This window comes from Leptonychotes weddellii, chromosome 3, assembly GCF_054177405.1.
Source record: "Leptonychotes weddellii isolate Sample4059 chromosome 3, ASM5417740v2, whole genome shotgun sequence".
In the NCBI taxonomy this organism is placed as follows: domain Eukaryota; kingdom Metazoa; phylum Chordata; class Mammalia; order Carnivora; family Phocidae; genus Leptonychotes; species Leptonychotes weddellii.
Genome location: NC_138371.1, coordinates 153,498,329 through 153,505,306, shown reverse-complemented (window position 1 = coordinate 153,505,306; position 6,978 = coordinate 153,498,329). Strand labels below are relative to the sequence as shown.

The following is a 6,978-nucleotide window of genomic DNA, read 5'->3' as shown; positions in this document are numbered from 1 at the left end:
GATCATGTAGAAGGTATCCAGTGCCATATTCAAGAAGCCCTTTTGTTCTAACTCAATATTATACCATGGACTTTGTATATATAAAGAGGTAGAAAATTCACTATTTGCTCTTAGAGAGCTTATTTATAGGTGATCTTGATGTGATAAATCATTTTAAGGGTTAAAAAGAAATTCTCGAGAAATTTTATTTCTTTGACTTGCATCCAATAAATCTAATAATGACTATGTTTTTTAATTTGTTGCCACCCAAAGCAAAGCATTATCATGTTGGGAAATTGCCTGATTTTGACTTAAAAGGAAGAGTTCTTTTTTTTAATTGATTTGAATCATTATAAATGATGCCTGCATAATTATTCAATCAATCAAAAATAATGTAGCTAAATTAGTTTATGCCACAATAAATATATTGAGCCCATTTTTTTTTTACTTTTTTTTAAGTAATCTCTACACCCAACATGGGGCTCAAACTCACAACCCCAAGATCAAGAGTCCCATGCTCTACTGAGACAGCTAGGCATCCCTTAAGCCCCCCCAAAAAATTTTTTTTTAAAGATTTTATTTATTTGACAGAGAGAGACAGGGAGAGAGGGAACACAAGCAGGAGGAGTGGGAGAGGGAGAAGCAGGCTTCCCGCTGAGCAGGGAGCCCGATGCGGGGCTCAATCCCAGGACCCTGGGATCATGACCTGAGCCGAAGGCAGACGCTTAACAACTGAGCCACCCAGGCACCCCTTGAGCCAAAAATTTTTAACAGATGTTTTGTATCCAGTAGTTTATTACAGTACATATATGGACTTGAGCAAAAAAAGAAATTTAAGAAAAAAAAAAGAAATTTAAGATTTTGACTGTCATTTTATAAGTAGGTAAATGGTTATATATATTTTTAAATACACCTATTTAGCATAAATTTAGTCATAGAAATGATATTATTATAGTCATTCATTGAATTAACAGATACTTATTAAGTAAAATTTTATTCCACTCCTGTGCTTGACACTGAGCTGGTGTTGGGCGAAAGCCATCATTAAGAACAAGATCCCTTTTCTCATAAAGCTTACCTTCCAACTGTGTTCTTGGTAACTCATCTTGCCTCTGGGCCAATTCCAAATGACAATGATCTCATATATTTTCTCTCTTGAGTGTAAGAGTGAGAGCAAAAAAAAACTCCATTATTGCCCTGAGATGAGGTCATTATGATTACGGCACACAAATCAGATTTTTTATTCAAAATTTGACATAAAAGACAAAGTTTTACATTTTGTGTATATAAAGAGAGACAGAGACAGAGACAGACAGACCACCAGAAGCAGAAGATATGGACTATAATGAAAACCTATTTTTGTGTAATATTTCAATTTGATTTGTCTTGCCATATTAGCATGTGAACTGTATGGTATTACTACCTACAAGTCTGAATTGCAGATTTTTAGTTATCTCCATATCCCATATTTTGATTTCAGCAATATTTTATTTATTTACTATAATATGACATTTAATGTAATATGTATTTGAAGCAAATACTTTTTCTTGCACTTACGTTAAGATGTTAAGACTCCAAGGTGATCAGCATCAGTAAAATATATTATAAATTAAGAGTATAGCCTTCAGTGCAAGAGTGTGGATTTTACAATTAGATAAATTGTTTAGACCAGGTGTCCACCAATGACAACTGTGTGGATTAGACCAGTGTATTAGATAGTAATTACCTCACAGATGTAAACAGGTGCTAATAAGAAAGCCATGTATCCACAAAGCTCCAAAAATTTTACTTACAAATACACATAAGCCAACACAGAATTCAGCACTTGGAATTGATTAAAGCTTGGACAGTAGTGAAATGCTTAAACAAAAAGAATTCTGAATAAAATTACTTGTCTTTGAGGCAAGGCAGGCCTAATTTTTCAACATGATACTCTTCTCTCAATACAGACATGTATTGAAAAGTCAAAAGGCATATGCAATTGCAGAGGGATATAACATTGATGTAATCGTAAAGTTACATTTTTATGATTATAATGAAGTAATTTAGTGGAGAGGACATTTGGAGAAACTATTCTGATGTGAACATTACTACAGCTCTTTACAGAATTCTATTTCTCCATTATCTAGATATAAAGCATCTATTTACTGATTCAGATTAATGAGGACTTCGGTAAAGTACTTATTTGTGGCTTTAAAACCTAATGGAAATTTACTATGTCAAGTAATAGCCCACAGTTCTTTTCAAAAATATGAAATTTGGGGTTTATATGAGAAACACAAATCTGCCCATGAGCTTTGTTATTCAGTGATGAAAATTCTATATCAAATGTAAAATATAGAAATATTTTGTCTTAATATTTCTGAAAAAAACAATAGTATGTAGGTTTAATTACTGAACTCATGGAATTTATGATATAATAGTGTTTCAAGACCATAATTTTCAGGCATTTTTGTTCATAATAGTATATACCAGGGATATTAATGCCATGTCACCAGCAAAATTAACACTGTGAGAAAGTCGGCATGATCACATAACTCTTTGTATATGTCAGAAGGGGAAAGAGAGAGAGAGATCGAAAAACCAAGAAAAGTTATAATCTAGTATTGACCTCTAAGATATTGGGTAGCATTAAAAATGTGAGGACTTTTGGTCACTTCAAGATTAAAATAAAATGCACACAGACACACACATATGCATACACAAGTTACAAGATATTCCCCATTCTTCATGATACATAGTAATCTTCCATTTATTCAGTGATTAAACTTTAGGTAACTAAAGCTTATCTATTCAAAAGAGAGTCATCACAGGGCATCTGGGTGGGTAAGTCAACTAGTTAAGCATCTGCTTTCGGTTCAGGTCATGATCTCAGGGTCCTAGGATGGAGCCCTGTATATGGCTCCCTGCTCAGTGAGGAGTCTGCTTCTCCCTCTCCCTCTGCCCCACCCCCACCTTGTGCATGCACGCGCTCTCTTTCTCAAATTAAAAAATCTTTAAAAAAATAAAAAGAGAGTCATCATAATTCTTGACAACATCAAAAATACAAATAGCATTGGGCGCCTGGGTGGCTCAGTTGGTTAAGCGACTGCCTTCGGCTCAGGTCATGATCCTGGAGTCCCTGGATCGAGTCCCGCATCGGGCTCCCTGCTCGGCGGGGAGTCTGCTTCTCCCTCTGACCCTCCCCCCTCTCATGTGCTTGCTCTCTCTCATTCTCTCTCTCTCAAATAAATAAAATCTTTAAAAAAAAATACAAATAGCATTTTTTTAGTGTTGTTAACTCATTTATAATTATGTAATTACTGCCTAATCTGTCCTAGGCACTGTCATATGTACTGAGAATACTGTGTTCACTGAAAAGATGTCATCCATGCCCTCATAAAACTTTTAACTTTGTAGAAGGGAAAGGTATTTACAATAGTCACATAGAGTGACTATGTAATAGTTACAAAATGTAAAAGTGCTTTGAAAGAAAAATATGGAGCAAAATAGGAAATTATTACAACTAGACATTAAGATAGGGAGTAGGTGGTGGTCTGAGAAGGTCTCTTGGTGGAAGCAATACTTCAGTTAGAAAAATTTTCCCAGACAAAAGGAACAGCATATATAATATCTCTAAGCTTGGAGAGAGCTTAATGCTTTGGAGGAATAATATAAATGTGGTTGCTCTGAAGTGATCACAGGAGTGATATTACAGAGATAGACAGGGGCCATCATCAAACACTTTGAGTAGGAAATCATGATAAGGACTTTATGTTTTAGCTAAAATGCAATTGGGAGCTATTAAAAGGTTCTGAGTATCAGGACAATTATCTTTTTTGATAAGCATATTAAAAAAATCACCTCAACTATGGTGAAAAAGAGATTACTGCTTTTAATATTTTCCAATGATTCATCCAAAAGTGAAAAAAGCAAATATTCTTCAATGACCACTGCCAAGCGATCAATACCTTCTGCATGTCTATCTTCTTTACATCCAAAACCTCAGTATGGTGAAATGTTACAATCCTAAAATTAAAAGCTCATAATATTCAAGAGGATGAGTAAAGAACATTCTTCAGAGATTCAATAAAATTCTAAATGCTGAGAGCAAATAAAGAAGTTGCAAGTGGTGAAATGGGACAGCAATAGCTGTAGCTTCTAGTACAAATGGAAGGACTGAAATAGCAAAGACTTGTCATAGGAGAACCCTAGGAAAAGTAGAAACTTGAGAATCCTGCATACAGTAAAGTGTGAGATTGATGTATGGTTCTAAACAAGAGGATTCAACATATGGCTTCTGTATATGAGCATAATATTCTATCACCTCTTGTACCATCTCATAAAGGCCTGGAAGCTAGGTACTTGGGGAAAGATTTAAAGGATTTTTTTCTAAAACAATTGAATGCCAAGTATAAATTCTTGTTTTTGTTGTACTCATCTTGTGACAAAGCTTACCACTGACAAAATCACACAAGTACCAAACCAACTTTTTATTGTCTCATTTTTAAATATGAAAGGACAGGGACACCTGGATGGCTCAGTCGGTTAAGCGTCCAGCTTTTGGTTTCAGCTCAAGTCATGAGATTTAGTCCCTGCATTGGGCTCCGCACTCAGTGTGAAGTCTGTGTGAGATTCTCTCTCTCCTGCCCCTCTTCCTTCTCGCACGCTCTGTCTCAAGTAAATAAATAGATCTTTAAATATGAAAGGACATCCTAAGAGCAGTAGAACAATGAAAGATTGAGATTTTAAAAGTGAATCTAAAGCAGAGTTTCTCAGTCACGGCACTATTAACATCTTGGAAATGATATACAGTAGAAACCAATAGCATGTCCGTCCTATTTGTGATAATCAAAATTGTCTCCACACATTGCCAATGTCCCAAGAGGACTAAATCATCTCCAGTTGAGAACCACTGCTCTACAGGAAACAGCCTGAGGAAAAGAAGATGATTTTAAAATAACTGTATTTCACTTAAACACTGCATTCACAATGTAAGAAAAATATAACATAAGAAGCAAATAGGAAGTAGGAAGCTCTTGAAAATCAATAGTATTTCTAAAATTAAATTAAAAAAATAATAGACAACTTAGAAAAGTCAAGTAATATACCAAGGATATAGAACTAAAGAATAAAAGGAGGGAAGATATGCTCATGAAAGACCCAAAATACAACTAAATATGAACTCTAGATAAAGAGAGCAAAGAAAATAAAAGCCAATAGAAAGAAATTTATCAGAAAGACAGGTATCTAGGCTGCATAGACTTGACGAGTGCTCAAAGAGTAAATGACTAATGACTTTGAAAGATAAAGAATAGATTCTAAACCTTCCCTGGAGAAAGAGTTTCCATACAAATTAATGAGACTTACATTTGAGTCACATTATCATAAACAGTGAAGCAGCTTGAGATCAAAGAAGTTATAACTTTATAGATCTAACAGAAAATGATCTCAAAAGAAAGGACTGAGGTAAAAGAAAGAATATAAGCAAGATATTGTACATATATGAGTAAATCAAAGAAAGTCAAACAAAAATTATCTTATTAAACTGAACTATAGTAGCATGTGATCTGTGAAGAGCGATTGGAGTTAATGTCTTCCAAAGCTTTTGCATTGTTAAGGATGAAGATAATTAAATAACTTAAGTTTAGATTTTTAGCCTCATTGACTTAAGTAGCATGGTAAAGTTTCTAGCATAACCACTAACATTATAAAAATAGAATGCATAGTGCTACTGGGTGGCTCAGTCGGTTAAGCCTCTGCCTTCGGCTCAGGTTGTGAACCCAAGGTCAGGGGATTGAGTCCCACGTTGGGCTCCCTGCTCTGCAGGAAGTCTGTTTCTCCCTCTGCCCTTCCTCCCGCTCATTCTGTCAATCTCTCTCTCTCTCAAATAAATAAATAAATAAATAATCTTTTAAAAAATATAGAATGCCTAAATTCTAAAATAGTAGATGGAAAAGTTGGAATAAGAGGAAAAAGTTCTATCAGAATAAGACAAGATAAAAAGCACATAAAAAGGGGGGGAGCAAATGGAAGAGACAAAATATGTAGGTAGAAATAAATCCATCTATATCAGGAAAACTTTTCCTCACCTGCCGCTAAGGTGTCAGTCTTTCTGAGGAAACAAAAGCCACGTTGGGGTGAGGCTCTCTCTTCATCCCGTGACTAGCGCCATCCCCGGGCAGCCCTCGCCAGCACCTTGAGCTCACCCGCATCTACTCGGCCGTCATCCTGAATGGCGTTGAGGTGACCGTAATGGAGGATAAGATCAGTGCCCTTATTAAAGCATCGGGTGAAAATGTTGAACTTTCTGGCCAGGGCTCTTTGCAAAGGCCCTGGCCAATGTCTATATGGGCAGCCTCATGTGCAATGTAGGAACGGGTGGACCCGTCCCAGCAGCTGGTGCTACACCAGCAGAAGGTCCTGCTCCTTTCACCACCGCTGCCCCAGCTGAGGAGAAGAAAGTGGAAGCAAAGAAAGAGGAATCAGTTGTCTGATGATGACATGGGCTTTGCTCTTTTTGACTAAACCTCTTTTGTAACCTGTTCAATAAAAAGCTGAACTCTTAAAAAAAAATTAAAAACAAATGTATCAGGGATGATGATGAATAAAAGTAAGTTTGCCAGTTAAGATCTAAAATTGGCTGCTATGCCCTGTTTCTAACAGCCATAGCTAATATATAGGAAAACAGAGAAGATGAGAGTAAGGATGACAACAAATATATACTAAATACCTAGAAAAAGGTTTATTCATAGTAATATCAAAGAAAATGGATTAATGTCTCATAAAATAACATAAATATATGAGCAAAAAGTAATCTAATTTTGATGAAATTTTGGGAAAAAAATCCATTGCATTATAGGAAATAAACATGCCTGAATCAAATATTTGATATTCAAGTAAACAAAATTATAGACTATAAAATATCTGAACATGAGTATGCAACATCCAATGTTTAAAGAAAATGCATTCTTAAAGTACAGTTAATATGTATTGCAACTGATTGGGTTTGACATTTGT

General features: G+C 35.4%; 1 pseudogene; it reads left to right on the top strand.

Moving 5' to 3' along the window:
- The window catches only part of LOC145720786 (large ribosomal subunit protein P1 pseudogene), a 26,401-nt pseudogene extending 19,886 nt beyond the window's left edge, over positions 1-6,515 (top strand).
- The last annotated feature ends 463 nt before the right edge of the window (positions 6,516-6,978 follow it).